This window comes from Mastomys coucha, unplaced genomic scaffold (genome assembly GCF_008632895.1).
Source record: "Mastomys coucha isolate ucsf_1 unplaced genomic scaffold, UCSF_Mcou_1 pScaffold18, whole genome shotgun sequence".
Classification (NCBI taxonomy): domain Eukaryota; kingdom Metazoa; phylum Chordata; class Mammalia; order Rodentia; family Muridae; genus Mastomys; species Mastomys coucha.
This window is the reverse complement of record NW_022196900.1, coordinates 45451263-45467799: the sequence shown is the minus strand read 5'-3', so window position 1 is coordinate 45467799 and position 16537 is coordinate 45451263. Positions and strand designations below refer to the sequence as shown.

The window sequence follows — 16537 nt, the reverse complement described above, 5'->3', positions numbered from 1 at the left end:
TTTGAATCAGAATTTCATATTCAAGACCATTGGCTCTTGAAAACTTGGTGGCCACCATAAAGCAGTGGAGACTATTTGATTTTCATTTCTACTGATCATAATATTTTTTCTAAAGATGTGGGACACATGTAGCACTAATTTCCAAGAATGTCCCCCAGCCCACATATAAAAGTAATCTGAATCTTGAGTAACTTAGAAACAAGATACCAGAAAGACTTTTTAAATGAAAAAACAAAAACAAAAACAAAAAAACAGCAAACAAAACTGTTGCTATTTCTGGTACAGTGTCTGCTGTGCTTGCTGGTCACAGTCAGCATCTTTGGATGTCAGGACAATGCTTCCAGAGATCAGTCACTGGCAGGCTTAAAATCCTGCGAAGAAGGCCTGAGGTAACATGGTCTGCATCACAGAGCTACCACACCCATGGCAGGAGGGCTTGGCTAAGCTAGACTGACCCTGAGTATCTCAGCATGAGTAAACTCATGCCCCTCCGTGACATCACACATCCTGGGGACTTTTTCTCAGACATGATTCTCTGTGTCAAGAGATCAGGTCTCACTCATTCCTTCCAACACAGTGTGACTATCTGCTTCTAAGCAGCATTTTTTACTACTCAGCCATTCCACATGGGTCAAGAAAGCACATGGCACTTTCTTGCACAGTACTTCTTTTTCATCAGGCATTTCCTGCAGCATGCAACTTTGCATTCTGTGTGTGTGTGTGTGTGTGTGTGTGTGTGTGTGTGTGTATGTGTGGTCTAGACTGGAAGCTTTAGACAGGCAAGGGCCATGTCTGCAAACATAAATAAATATAATTGTTAAGGTTAATGTTTGTTGACTGGCTGATGGGATAAGTTTATGATCTTCTAGGGTAGGGGTGAACGCCACTGGTGCTGTTGTATAAACATGAACACTCTACTTAGTCTAAAAAAAGAGAAACTCTACTTTCATCTCTCTACATGTGAAACTTCCTACTTAGATATGAAAAGAGTAATTGAAAAATGATAAGTACACAAGAGTGTCACATATGAAACAATCTTCTTATGATTTTTGAAAATTATAAGAATTTACAAATTCTTGTAATTTGGCTTTGTGATACAAATCATGTGGCCTAAGAATTCCGTGCCTTAGGCCTCTTTCTGGATTTGGAGCATTCTCCTGACACCTGAAGATACTGATCATGTACCCTCCATCAGCCTCACAGAGGGTCAGTGAGATAAAGACAAAGCCACTGATGTCACTCAGTGTCTGTTTGAGAGGACAAGGTACAATTAGAAAAAAGTAGCAAATCCAACTGAGAAAATATAGAAAAGCGCCAAAGTTCTGACAAATCCAGCTTTCTTGATTAAGCTTCACAACGCATACCTTTTCTTTTTATTTATTCCTTTACTGCCATGAGGTAGACTACTTAATATATGATATAAAAAGCATATAAGTGGTGTGAGAACCGAGTAAAAAGGAACATCTCGGAAAACACCAGGAGGCCAGGAATTTCCATTGAGCTTAAGGTCAGGAAGTTTCAAAAGAATTCACTGAGTAACATCCAGCCCCCAGGAGATTCCCCAACCACAGGGAGTAAAGGTTCCAGGAGGTGTCCCTACCACAGTGGGGGCAGATCTCTCACCACCTCTTTGGCAAAGATATCTCCTCACCAGTGGCCACCAATGGAAACAAAGAACAATGGGCTCCGCCAATGAGAGATACTGTTACCTAAAACCTATATTCTGAAAAAGTATAAAGAGTGGGTGCTTTTGTTCTGGGGGTTCGCTGCTTCTCCTTTGGGTCTGGGATGACCCCAGTGTACTGGAACAATAAAAATCCTCTTGCTTTTTGCATTGATCCAGGCTCCACATGGTTCACTCAGGGGGTCCCCAGTAAGCTAAGGCTCAACAGAATCTTACATTGGCACTTAAATAATAAACACAGCTTTAGTACTCTAGCTTCATTTCAAGATTATCCTCTATAGTCCTGTCTGGTGACACTGTCTGCCAGGGTGCATCAGCGCCAGGGTGGGAGAACACATGAAGTATTAGTACATCAAGTTTTATAGGTTACCTATTGTAACTGTTAATACAGGACTCCACTGACCAGAATTAACTCTAAAGAGCAATCTAATGTTGCTGAGTTTGTATAGAAACATGGCATCTCATAGTTGGCATGCAACATCACTTTATCAGCACCATGATGGTAGAAGAGCTTCCTTGTTTCATCAAACCAGTGGCTTATTGTGGAAGTACGGCACTATAGCCATTCCACATGGGAAACTGCCTTGAAGTTCACCAACCTCTGCCTGCCCCATCCCACCCTAAGTCCTGCTCTGGTCTGTGACACTGTTGACACTGGCCCTTTAGCTTTCCACTAGACTTCATTTGAGTGATGTATCACAAGAGGAGCATACTTCATCAGCTATACAAAGACCAGTTAATGTGGACTGAAAAATGACTTTATTTATCACAGGTATTTTTTTTATTTTTAATTGTTACAATAGTCTAACATAGAGAAAATATAAACTCAAGCCTTATCAACAGAAAGGCTAATTCTAAAAACTCATTCTCAGAAGGCAAGAGATTGTTGACTCCCAGTACAGGTTTCCCTAATTTGGTGTAAGTCTGTGAAAGCCTGGGCTCCAGTCTCCTACGTACTTGACCTTAGGAGGAATGCCACTGATAAAACTGAAAGGCAGTGTAAAGCATTTGTTACATTGAAGTCTAATACTTTAACTTCAAATAGTTTAAGTAATATATCTTGTCTTCTATATAATCAGATTTAAATCTCCAAACACTTTCATTTTTGCTCAGTGTCATCCTAGGTTGTGAGAAAGGTCAAATTCTATTTAAAACTTTTCCTTGCATGACAGAGGCTGTTAAATTTCCTCTCAAGAAACCAGAACATAGACAATTCATCTGTGCTGCTTCCTCTGGCTTCAAGTGACCTTCAGAACTCAGTTACCTTACATAATAAAGGCAGCCTCAGGGACTGTGCCTTGGGGTCCCGGGTCCATTTCTTTCCAGCTCTTGGCTCTGCCCTGTCCCTTATCCACATAGTGACTTTATTATGTGACATAGTCTTCACAAGATGGCTGTGCCATCTCAGGTTTGATATTAATAAATCCAATTATCTAGAGAAAAGAAAAGGTCTCCTTGGCTTTGGCTATTTTTCAAGATCAAGAAAACCTTTTCTTCAGATAACACCAAGTGAGTCTCCCTTCATGTCTCATTGGCCGGAACAGTGACACATGTTCATTCTGATAATGAGTGGAGGGAAAGGAGAGCACACACTCGTACGACTACTCGTACATAGCAGTCTATATTATGTTTCTCAAAAATATATATCTAAGTCCAAACTCCTAGTAACTATCAGTGTGATAGAGCTTGAAGAAGGGACTTCATATATAATTGAGTTGAAGATCCTGGGGGTTGTGTTGGACTTAGAATGAGCCCTAGATTAAATTACTGGTGATTTTGCAAGAGAAAGGAGAGCAAGAAGGTGGCGACTATTGGAGGGCTACATCCATCTACAAACTCTGCAACACCAAGCACTGTCACAAACTTCTAGAAAGTAGGAGAGAAACATGAGATGGACCTAGACAAGCCCAGAGTCACCACCAGAACCAATCATAATGACATTTGGAAAATAGAATAATACCCTCTCCAACTGTCAAAGAATAAATTTCTGTGAGATTTTTTGGCCACTCTGTGGCACATTGATGCAGTTGCCCTAGGAATCTGATGGATGGAGTCTGCTCCCTTTCTGGACGCATTATCTGAAGCACAGGAAGGACTGCATGGGGGTAAGTGCACAGAGCATTGCAGCTGAGGGTAGAGGAAGCAAAGAGGGAGTGAGAGTACAGGTGATACGCTAATGTTCAGCCCTTAGTCACTCATAAAAATCTACTTAAAAATGTAAGACTATATTCATATCCATGACTATGTTGCCACCAAATGCCTTGCAGATGTCAGTAGTCTATGCTGCAGCAGGAAGCCTTCATGTTCATGATCCCTGCTGCAATGGAGGACCTTATTTGGATCCAAAGCCCTATTGCAAGCAGGAGCCATGTTTGTAGTCTGTGCTGATGTCAGAAACTATGTGGAAGCTCATGATCTATGCTGCCAAGATCATAAAGAGCAAATAAAGTACTTTGACAGTGATATCGATGACTACAGACAAACAGTTAAGAAAGAAGGACTTCACCTACCTATCTCCTCCATCCCTCCTCCAACAAACTAGTAACAGCCTAAACAGGAAGCCATCGGAGAGAACTCTTAAAACCTATGATAGGATGTTGGGGTGTCTACCTCCACAATACATGCCTTCCAGCAAGGATGTGGAAGAATGACTCAATTCTATTTAAGGGGCAGACTAATGCTGCAATAAGATCATGGCCCTTGGCCTTTGGTGGCTTCATGGGTCTAGACAACACCATGGACCCAGATGGCCCCATAGGCCACCCATATCAAGCATGGCCCCCAGCATCAGCATTGGCTCTAGATATCAACATGGTTTTAGGCTGCAGCATAGACCCTGATATCACCATGGCATCAAGTGGCAGTGTGGATCTCTGTGGTCCCCAGTGGCAGCACAGACCATGAACATCAACATGTTGAGAAACAACATGGCTTCAGGCAGCAGCGCATATCAGGGACCTTCAGTTGTCCTTCAGTGTAACATGGGGTATAGACATCAATCCAGACCCCAGCAGGACTATGGACCTGGACATGGCTTCAGGAAGCAGGCTGGATCTGGTTACCACTACAGTGTCAGGTGGCAGCACAGGCCACGGACATCAGTACAGTCTCCTTGGGGCAGCATGCCCCATGGACATAAACATGGACTCAGGCCGTGGCATAGGCCATGAACATCTGCTTGTCCTCAGGTGACAACACAGCCCTGGGACATCAACCCAGATCGGGCCATTTCAGGAGCATTGACTCACACATGGGCCTCAGCAGCATGACAGGACAAATTGTTTTTTGTGAAAGCCTAATATAGAAAACGTTTTTTATCTCAAGGCTCCCTCACTGCCAAGCTCTAGGGTGATCCCACGACTGAGCAGCTTGTTGGGCTGAGTCTACATCTGCTAAAGTAAGCTCCATACTGCTGCACATCTCTCATTGACACCACTGGGCAATGCCATGATTCACCGTCAACCTCAGTCTTTTCCCGCTTGTTTTGTCACCAGTTTGGCTTCTCTCAACAGCGCATGCACCGCTCCACTCCTCCATCACTAACAATTATTTTACAAATATATATGATTACCAGTGTTTCAAAAAAAATGTAAGACTATTTTAGCTGATAACATAAAAATTTGCTATGTTTATGGGGGACTATCTGATGTTTCAGTGCCTATATATACCATGTGATGCTTTGATTGATGTCCCATCCATTTCCTTCAAACATGTGGCATTTCTTGAGGAAGCATTCTGATTGTATATTTACAGTGGCTTTTTGTTGTTGTTTTGTTTTGTTTTTAATACAGCACATTGTTGTTACCTACAGTTGTACTTTCCAGCAACACAAACATTTTTATTTAAATTTAACTTTGAACCTGCTGATGATCATTTTCCTGTTCTTCCATCTCCCTCAACTTTAAAAAATGAACTTTATTTTTCAATAATTTGACATTTTCAAACAAAAAAATCAGGGATAATACAGTACTCACTTACCCAAATTCTTGCATTCCTGTAGTAATAGTTTATGTCATATTTGTAAATTTTAGATTATACATCTTACATTTCTGATAACTATGCCATAACTAATTAACCAATTTATTACTTAATAAAATTAATGTTCTCTCCATACCTTCTTGCTTTTCACAGATTTCATTGTTCTATGCTACATTTGTAATACATTCAGAATGAAGTAATATCAAAGATTTGTGTAGCAATATATTTTGTTATAAAGGAAACATGCCACAATGTGTTGATAAAACAAACAACAATACAAACATTTCTTCTAGAGTATTCTAAATGGAGCTGCGAATACTTTCTTTTAGAGTGTCCTAAATGGTTCTGCGAACACTCTGATACAATCAAATCACCACCATCAAAACTATAACATTGTTAAATAGAAATCCAACTCAGCAACTTCCCCCAAGGCAGAGATGCCAGCGACAAAATCTAAAATATACGTTTCCTTCTCAGATCAGAATGACTCCAAAATGAGGAGTGTTACATCCTGGCCCACATGCAGTACATAGACTTCCTTGCTGATGTTTTCTTATGGGGCTCCAACCTCAGCTGGCGTTGAGTGGAGGACTCAAATCAGCCTCGCATCATAGACCCTGCTTTCTAAATACCAAAGGGAGGCCAACAACTCAAAACTGAACTCATCCTTTCCTCCCAAACCAAGTAGTTGGGGAATTTTTCTCTCAGTAATACCAAATAGTATATTTCCAAGTTCATCTTTATTTTTCTCTGCCAACTCAGAAACCTGATTATGTATAGAGGTATCAATTTAAAGTCTCCTGGATCTGCTGTATGTACTTGCAAAAAAAAATTAATCTTCATATTGCAGCCTCATCTCACAAACATCAGGACCAGCCAATCAGCACCCATCCCTAGAGCCTCAGCTTCATCACAAACCCCTTTCTTCTCACCCCATCATCAAGAGCTGTTGTTTTCTGTGGTTTCTGTGCCTTTGCACACCTCAGAGATGGCATCCAGAGATCAGCAACATTGCCATTTTGGATAGAGGCTTCTGTGTCATGGGGGCTCATTCTGGGTATTTCAGCATTCCCGAACTTTACCTACTAAATGCCAATAACACTTCCCTACTATGTTACGATAAACAAGACACTGGTCCCTATGGTGGTAAAATCTCACTGGTTGAAAACCAAGACCTCAGATTTTATTTTTCATTGCCTATTTTTAAAACCCAATTGACAGTTCTCCATACTTTCTGTTCAAACAACTGCTATGGTGTCTACCATTTCAAGACCTCGTCAGAGCTCTGTGCTTATACCTGCATTTGCTTATCTATCACATTTAGGTCTTTCTACAGGCCCTAGGATCATGTGTACTCTCTTCCTAAACCATGACACAACCTTCAATGTTTCTAGAATTAATCCTTTTTAATCTCCATCCCCCACTGCAAACTTATTGTAATCCTTATTATATTTTCTTTAACATGGTTGCCAGCATCCCCCAAAGAAATTATGGTCTCTAATTTGGTCATTAAAAACTCCAAGAAAATGCATTTTCTATAATTCTACAGATACTAATTACTATGTTTCATGGGACAGCTCCTTTATTTTGCTCGAACTTTAGCTTTCTTCTATGTCAGACAATAGTTTATGTCACATAATGAGGCTGTTAGATTATATATAAGCAACAAACAGACAACTATATTGCTGTCATTATGGTTTCCATCTTTACTGATGCAAACTGTCTACTGAACAAATTAAGGTCTTGGTAAATTTTATTTCCTGCAACAGAGATTTCTGTTTCTTTCATCCTAATATGTTAATGGTGTTTGGCTGGACACATGGCCATGAATCTATACATTATCCACTTCACATATATAAACAGGCTGATTGGATGCAAGTTGGACCTTTGGCTTGATCCTATAAGATGAAAGAGTTTACATTTTTCTTTCCTTTCCTTTTGATGCTGACATGTCTATGTCATGATCACCAACTAGAACCGTCAGCATGAATGACAAGATGGAAGTCATACATTGAAGATGCAAGACAACAAGTGACACAGGGGTCATGTTCTTAGCACTGTAGTGACAACACAGAGACCAAGACCCTTCCCACACCCACCCCTACACATATGCAAGCTAGATTCTATGTGACAGAAATGAATAGCTGTTTTATTTTGGGTCTCAAACCATTTTGAGACTTTTATTGTGAATATCTCCATTGTAGCAGCCCATTAATAATCTTAACAAACAAATCATCTTCATTATATGACTATTTTATAATTTAGCTCCAGCTTGCCATATTTTAGAGCAGTGTGTGTGTGTGTGTGTGTGTGTGTGTGTGTGTGTGTATTTTAAGGACTTGAAATTTAAAAAATAATGATGCACATAATTAGAAACAGGCCTGCTCTACATAGTAGTCAGAAATACAGCAATATCTGCCCCGTTCTAGGATACTAATTTTAATTACAAATGGTTTTCCCAACATCTCCCCATCTACTCTGTCTGTGTGTACATTGTCCCCTTTCACCTTTTATTTCAGAGTATGAGGTTTTTTCCTCCAACAAAGTTAAGTGAAATGTAAATACTGAACTTAGTTATGTCAACATCACACAGAAAACAAAGAGACTCAAGGATGTAAGGGGCCACACAACTCTTCCTTAAAGGAGAAATTCTAGACCAAATTAAACTAAACAAAGCAAAACAAAAGTACGAAGTCTGACCCAGAGTAGATAATGCTTAGTACACACGAGGGTAAAATAGAGTTAAATTCTCTGCAGAGTAACGGCCTTGCACCATATGTATGGATTTTTACAATGGGGCAATGTTTTTGTGCTTGGACAATTAAGTTCCCTCTGGGATCTACCCATTCATCTAATTTAATAAGCATTCATTGATCATGAATGAGCATCTTTGTGGACAGGCTTAAAGCATAATGCCAAGTTTTAGTCAAAAACCATCTCTCCAGATTTCTTCCTTCTTTCTGAATTTGCCCAGAGTTGGCAAAAAAGGCAAAATCACTTTCTTTGTGTGAACACTTCAGGCCTACTCTTATTGGTACCGCGTTCACTAGGGCTAACTCCAGCCACTGATTTAATTGGTATTTAAATAGTAGTAGAATAACCAGAGGCATCAGGGTTCACTTAGGAAAACAGTGATGCCTGAAATCTTCATGCTACACATTCTCAGTGATGTTGTTCTGCTTTCTGATAAGCAACATTTTGACACAGAACATATTAAATTGCTTTTTCAAAGCCTCATGGCATGTAACTATTCAAGTATAACATCATTTTTAGCTGATATGGAACTAGAAGTCCAAAAAGGTAAATAGCATATAATGTTGGAATGGGCTAATATATGGTCAAAATTCCAGAAATCAGGACCCCAATTGTCTCTACAGGGTACTTTCCTATAGTTTCTACTCAATAGCATGGAAAATCACAACTAAGATGTTGAATTATTTCAAATTCTATGTTCTTTGTTATGAAAAATAATAAAACATTGTAATATTATGTAGCCAGAAAAGCAACACTTGGCAGAGGGAAGGTTTAAGACTGAAGATCCACTGATCTACACCGTAACCATAACTCTGACAGTGGTTTGTTGTTGACTTAGGTAAATCTAGGCAGTGTAAAAGCTAAAGGGTTCAGGGACTGAATAGTTAGTACTCTTAAGGGCACTTAACAGCTTTTAGTTCTATAATTCTATAATTGGTGAAGAGATCCCTGAATATGTTGACTTTTGCTTGGCAGTTTGAACTGAAGTTTATCCATAAGCAGGGTCATTCTTGTTTTTCCATCATCATACAACCCACTTATAAGATATTAAAGAAATAGTGTAGGATTAGAAAACCATCCCAACCAAATGAGTGCCTCATTAGTAATGTCTTCCACCTGAAACTCCCACACCAAAACATAAAGAGCCATGAAGTGCAGTCCTAACCTAGCTCGGATCCTCCTTGTAAGAAGGTAAAGCAAACTCTCTTTCCACCACACAGTCGGTTCATTGTTTCCTAGAAGCATACACAATTCCCTATCCCTTCCAAGTGTGTCCAGACAATGGCATAAGATAACCATGAATGCAGCTCAACACATCTGTACATGGCAATGTCATACTGAAAGGCCCAATGCCTAGTCACTGTTGTCAGGCATTCACTGATGTATCAGTATCCTCTTTGTGTCTATCCTCTGAAGACTTACTTTTTCATTCAGGGCTCAACTTGAACCCCATCTGTGTAACACAGCAGCTGTCTGCCCTTAGTTCTATTTGATCCACAACCACTTGGCGTGTAACTTCGGTGAATGCCCACTATCCAAACTAGATCAAAGGCTATTCCCTACAGGAAGTAAGAAAGACCTATTTTTATACCTAGTGTGATAGCCTACACATAGCAGGTGCTCAATAAATATTTGCTGTTGATTATGACAATGGTTCCTAGGGATGACAAAGGGAAGAAACTATGAGAAGTTATTGGGTAGGAGATCATGCAACCATAAAGAGGGAACATAATATGACCGTAGACATTGGATAAGGGCAATAGAAATGGAGATGAATTGCATTTATTTGTTTCCCATCATCTTAATGGATAATTTTGGAAATTTTCCTAAAAAAATCTAAAATATATTTTTACTATACCAAATGAGTTACTGACAACCTGAGAATAGCTAATCACATACAGGTTGATAATAAACAATTTATAAATGCACTCCTGGTAACTTTTACTATAATTTTTCAAGTACTTATAAAATAAATTTTCAAACTGGTTTGGCTGCTGAGAAGGTCTTTTGTCATGCACACTGCATGACAGCAGTTTGAGGCGAAAACTTCAAGGAAAGTCAGTCTCCTGCCCTCACATTGTCGCCTGGCACCCCTAACTCAGAGGTAGCCCAGATATGTCCTCGAACTCATGTGCTAGTTGCCCACCAAGATATGATTTATTAACAGCTGGACAAAATCGGATTTGCTCTCTGACCTTCACCAATGTTCCAACATCTTAGCCAAACCCTGGCTTGGAATTTATCCACCCAGACTAATTGCCTCCAGCATTGTACATAAGGCATTGAAGTTTATAGAATGGAAGGCTTATCCCAGGGCAAGGTCAAGTAAAATCCTCATTCTCAGTGAGGTACTACAGCTGAACCATTCCTAGGAATTAGCAAGAGACTCATCTCTACTTCCCCAAAAGATCATCATAGTGGGTGTTTTACCTAGGATGGGCGGGACAGAGAGAGAGAGAGAGAGAGAGAGAGAGAGAGAGAGAGAGAGAGAGAGAGAGAGAGAGAGAGAGAGTGACAGTCTGCATTCAGCATTCGGACTAGCTCGCACTCTGACTAGAACTAGAACTTAGGTGGACTAGGACTTAGTCATGCAGTCATGCAGTCTGCAGTCTTACCCCACCCCACCCCCCGGGCCCAGAGTGCTTGGGCCCAGGGGGTGCAGCACCAGTCAAGATTCAAGAGACTGAGCATTTGAAATTCAGCATTCAGCATTCAGCATTTGAGATTCAAGCCTCTGTCCTCCTGACTGGAGCACCCACAGCCCCCCGGGACTCCAGCCAGGCCCATGCAGCCTGAGTGTGCTCAGAGCCTGGGGGTGCTGCACCAGTCCAGAGGAGATGGCTGCTGCTTTAAACCTAGTGTGTTTTAGATGGCCTCAGAGGTACCCAGACCACTGAGCTGCCAGATTTTTCATCTCTCTTTTGCAATGATTGTAAAAGACTCATGTCATTTTTGAGAAATACACTCAGATCCTACACTACTTGTGTTGAGTCTGTTTGTCACAGCCAAATCCTGTGCACACTTGGCCAGAACCCATTGTCCCATGGTACAAGGGACCCCGTAAGAAACCTCAGTCTGTGGCAGTCTTTCTTACCATAGACTCGGGAGTGTGAGACTGAGATCACATAGTCTGTTTTGTGTGTTCTAGTATGAGTCTACTTATTTCAGAACTTCTTTCTCTTCTGTTATAAATATTTCCTAAAACACAAACTTTTAAGAGTTCCAGTTACTTTCTTGGGCTAACTTTCCCCATCTAATGAAATGACAGCACCTTCCAGTCGTTGGGAGGAACCTGGCACGGTGCTTCCCAACTCAATCTCCTTAGAAACTCTGAGAAACGTGCACAGACCTACCTCACAGAGATTCAAATGCTATTGTGATATGTGTATGGGGGATGTATGTGCGTGTGCTACTTCTTATGCCCCAGGTGATTGTGGTGGGTGGCAAGTTTAGCAAGGAATGGTCTGGGGTCACCCAAATTTTATTTCTCAGGTATTCTAGTGTGAATGACTATTTTCCTTAGATTTGACTGGCGAAGGGGATCCTCATTTAATTAGCCAGCTATGAGGCTTTCTTTAGTAATTCCCTATCACAGAAACATTTACAAGGGTGGTTCTATGGATATTCTCGTAGCTGGCAAATTTGTAATGTTTAAGATCTACTAATGAGCATGAACTGGGGAGGATCTTGCTTCCATGAGCCACAAGGCATTTAGGGGCCATATTGCTAGCATCCCGTAGACAAATAGGTTAAATATTTAACTCCCTGCTTCCATGACTCTAAGCTTCACAAAATATAACTTACACTGAAACCTGTGTCCATAAGGAAACACAGGTGAAATGGAATGTATGAGAATCAGCCTACTATGGTTACTAGAGCAGCCCTGGTAGCTCTAATGGAGCTACAATGTATACAGAAAAAGACTGGACCATTGTGAAGCAAGTGCAACGAGCACTGTGCTATGAAGAGCCACTTGGGGATAAGTTTGTTAGCAAGCATGCCTACTTTCTGAGCCTTTGTCCTCATAGCAGTTTCCAACAAGCTGTTCTGTCTAAAATCTCTTCCATCTTCCTCAAGAAAACATCATTTTCACCCATCTGCAAGAGTGCAGATAAGAATTTAGTGAGATGATCCCTAAAATGCCTCATCGGGCTACTGAATAGCTAACCAACAAGACCTAGTTTCCTTCAGGTATCAATTCACTGATTTGTTTTTCAAGTTCAACCAGCATTAGAATTCTATTTTATAAATAGCCAAACAAGTTTCACATCAGGTTTCATAAGACTTTTAAAAAATCCAAACCGTACGTATTTCTTTGCTTTGCAATTCGTTCTTCAGCTAAGTATACTGATGTCATTTACCCACTGCCTCCCATGCAAAGGAGAAAGACCTCTCAACCACTCACTGTTTGTAATCTTTTAATTTCCCCAGTAAGTGCAATTCACCAAAACCTTCAAAATTAAAAGCTTTGACTTTTCATACATGTGTTAAACTCAACAATGTCATCATTGAACTGATTTTGAACAACATGCAATCAAAACTTAGAGCACACAGTTACAAAGACCTCAACATGATTATAGGATACAAGATTAGGTCTTCCAAAGCTTCAGACAGACCCAGATAAAAAGCAAAAGCACGTGTTGCCATGCTGGTGTTTTTAATGTTATTTGGAGATTTTTTTTTTTTGCTATAGATTATTGGAAATCTATGTATAGCAAATCTTTATACAGTTTGAAAATTGCAAGAGTTAATCAAATGGTGTGTACAAAGAAAACTAAAAATTTTGACTTTTCAACTCAATTTTTAAAAAGTGATAGAGGAGTGGTTTATATGGTCTGACTTATATCATGTGAGGTGAACTGTGTGGAGCCTGAAAGCTGCTATCTTCTTTGGTTATTATAACAATGACACAATGTTATGCTTGGTGGACCCTAGCTTACATAAAAATAATGATGTGTTCTAAATACACCACGTTCAATTCATGTTAAGTTTATACCACAGATTTCTTAGGTAAGATTTCTTTAGGTTTTTCTAAATGTTTATTTTATTTTTATTATTTTAAATTATAAGTATGTGTGGATGCTGGAGTGGGAAGGCAGATTGTACATTTACATGAACTAACAGGTCCAGAGGTATTATATCCTCCTTGATCTAGGGTTACAGATAGTTTTAAGCCACCCAGAATGCTGGGGACTGGTAAATGACCTCAGGTCTTCTGCAAGAGCATTATGTGGCTACACTGCTGGCATCTCCCAAAGCCCCAAATGTGTTTGAATGATTCTGCCCTCTACCAACAAATGTAACTCTACTATAGCCAAAGCAAACAATCACACCCCTGAGTTTTAATTTTCAACCAAATCTACAACTGCCGCATTTACAATTCTGTTGAATATTTCAACTTCAACTGAATTAATTTTCACTTTTCCCTTTATCCCCAGAGTGGATAAATATCCAACTGATTTTTTCCTACTTGAATCAGCTAATAACAACTAAAACAGAGCTATTAAATATTTATAACATTCTACTGCTAACAGAATTAACACATTAATAGTTCTAGCTTCACTTTTTGCACAAGAAGTAGTGAAATGAACGAGCTAAACTAATTTGAGTAAACAGCCATTTTTTCCAAGTGAGAAGGCAGGTTCTGTAGAGTAGCCTCCAAGCACTCTCTACAGCTGCATGTATGACATCATCTGAACCCCCCCCCCAGTCTTCTGAGGTAACTGCTCAGTTTTCAACTCCTTTCTGATGCTCCTTCATCACATTTGTGTCTTGGATTTGCATTTGTGCATATAGTTTCCAGTACCATTGCAATCCACTCAGTAGATAGCAAATATCAATAAGTATTTTATATGTCTCCCCCTAATTTTCAGTCATTAGAGAAGTGAAAATTGCTTTTAAGTCATGACTAGAAGTTCACTGACAATCCTAATCTTGGGAGGCTAAGGCAGAGAATGAATGCAAGTTTGAGGCTACATAGGAAATTTTAGGTCCATTGTAGACTGGGCCATAAAGTGAGACCACATCTAAAAAAAGGGAAAAGAAGGAGAAAGAAGAGAGAAGGAAAGAAAGGAAGGAAGGAAGGAGAAAGGAAAAAGGAAAGAAAGGAAGAAAGAAAAAAGAAAGAAAAGCTTTTAAAGCTCATTGGGATGTGGCACACTTATTTAAAGTATTTTAAGTGTTAAAAACAAAGTGAGTTAGATGAAGCTCAGACTTCTACATTGTCTAAATGGGTACTCCCATGACATTGGAACAAGATTTGCAACTTTTAGAATGAGTCTTAAGTATGAGCATGACTGACATTCTCTCTTTCCCTCTCCCTCTCTCTCTGTTTCTCTGTGTGTGATTATGTGTGTAAATTTTTTTTAAAAAAAAAAGAAACCATAAACTAAACAATGGCTGTGACCATGAACCTTTCAGGCTCTAAGAGGTTTTCTCTGCTATCTGAAATAATTGTAAGGGAATATAACAAATGCTCAGCTGTAGTTTATATTTTCAGGAAATAACAAAATCAGCAAACTAGAAACATTAGACATATAGAGTAAGATTGATATCTGCCATTGTGCCGCACCGATCATCACTCTGGCCAGCAGGGAAGAAAGACTAGCACACCAGTTCCTTCCAGCAACAGTTTACTCAGGAGCTGTTAGTTATGTGAGAATCAAGGGTGTGCCCCCGAATGGTCGGTGAGTGCTGCTTAAATACCCTTCGTAGGACTGCCCATGAGCCCATACCACGTCTTGCGCTATCATTGGCTACAGAGTCATGACAAAAGATCAGGCCACTGGCAGGTGCAACCCTCTTGCCAAATAAGGACTTGTTTACTCCTTAGCAGAAGAATGGCAGGCACCATCTTTAAGGCGCAGCAGCAGCAGCGCTCCATATGCCATCTCAGAATTCCACAAACCTCTATCTTATCTGTACCTAATATATAGTTTACTATGCCCAGCAAACTTGGAGCCTTCTGGTTTTGTGCACCTTGAATACCTTGGTCACAGGTCCGCTGACTGGAAAAATCAAGTGTCCAGCAGGGACAGTGGAATAAGAACTTCCTCTACACAATCACACAGCCTTTAGCACTGCCTATTCACTCATGCCTTGGAAGACTGGCATTTATGAAAGACCAGGAAAGGTTGGAAAAGGGAGGCAAGTAATCACGTATTATCCTTCAAGCTCATTCATCAGTTAGAGACAGGACTGAGCTCACTGCATTGGCAGCTCACAACTCTGAGCGTGATCATGTAGAAGCCAATATAATTGATTCCTTACAGAACATTAATGACAATTGTTTAAAAATAAATAAATAAATCAGAAAAAAAATACCAAGATGTAGGCACATGACAGGATTGTCCTTGGAAAAATCAGGATAAATAGGAAACATCTCTAGGCAGAAAAACATGAGTAGAAATATATAGAACGTTAGTCATTAAAATGAAATATGATAAGTTCTATGTGTCAAGGAGAAAGTGAATTCAGATTTTTTAAATTATCATTATTAATTTATTTATGTATTATGTATTCACCTTAAATCCTGCTCACTGTCTGCCTCCTGGAAAACCCTTCACACAACCCTTTCCCCATATCTCCCTCTCCTCCTCTGATCAGGTGGGGACCCCTCTAGGTATGCCCCATCCCTGGCATTTCAAGCCTCTGTAAGGCTAGGCACTTCCTCTCCCACTGAGGCCATAGAAGGCAGCCCAGGTAGAAGAATATATTCCTCATACAGGGAACAGCTTTTGGTACCAGTTGTTTGAGACACATATGAAGACCAAGCTACATATCTGTTACATTTGTGTGGGGAGGTCTAGGTCCAGCCCCTGTATGTTTTTGGTTGGTGATTCAGTCTCTGAGAGCTCCAAGGGTCCAAGTAAGTTGATTCTGTTGGCTTTCCTGTAGAGTCCCTATCCCCTTAGGGGCTAGAATCCTTCCTCTTGTTCTTCCATAAGAGTCCCCAAACTCCATCTACTGTTTGGCTGTGGCTATATGCCTCTGTCTGAGTCAATTAGTGGGTGGGGCCTCTCAGAGGGCAATCATGCTAGCTACATTCCTGTCTGCAAACATAACACAGTATCATTAATAGTGTCATGTATTGGTGCTTGCCCATGGGATGTGTCTAAAGTG

The 16537-nt window shown here is 40.2% G+C and overlaps 1 protein-coding gene and 1 long non-coding RNA gene across 4 annotated transcripts in view; one reads left to right on the top strand and one right to left on the bottom strand.

Annotated features, from left to right (window-relative positions):
• Positions 1-16537, bottom strand: part of Adamtsl1 (ADAMTS like 1) — an 895122-nt gene that overhangs the window by 761896 nt on the left and 116689 nt on the right. The window lies entirely within an intron of this gene.
• The window catches only part of LOC116096200, a 69451-nt gene that overhangs the window by 18910 nt on the left and 34004 nt on the right, over positions 1-16537 (top strand). The window lies entirely within an intron of this gene.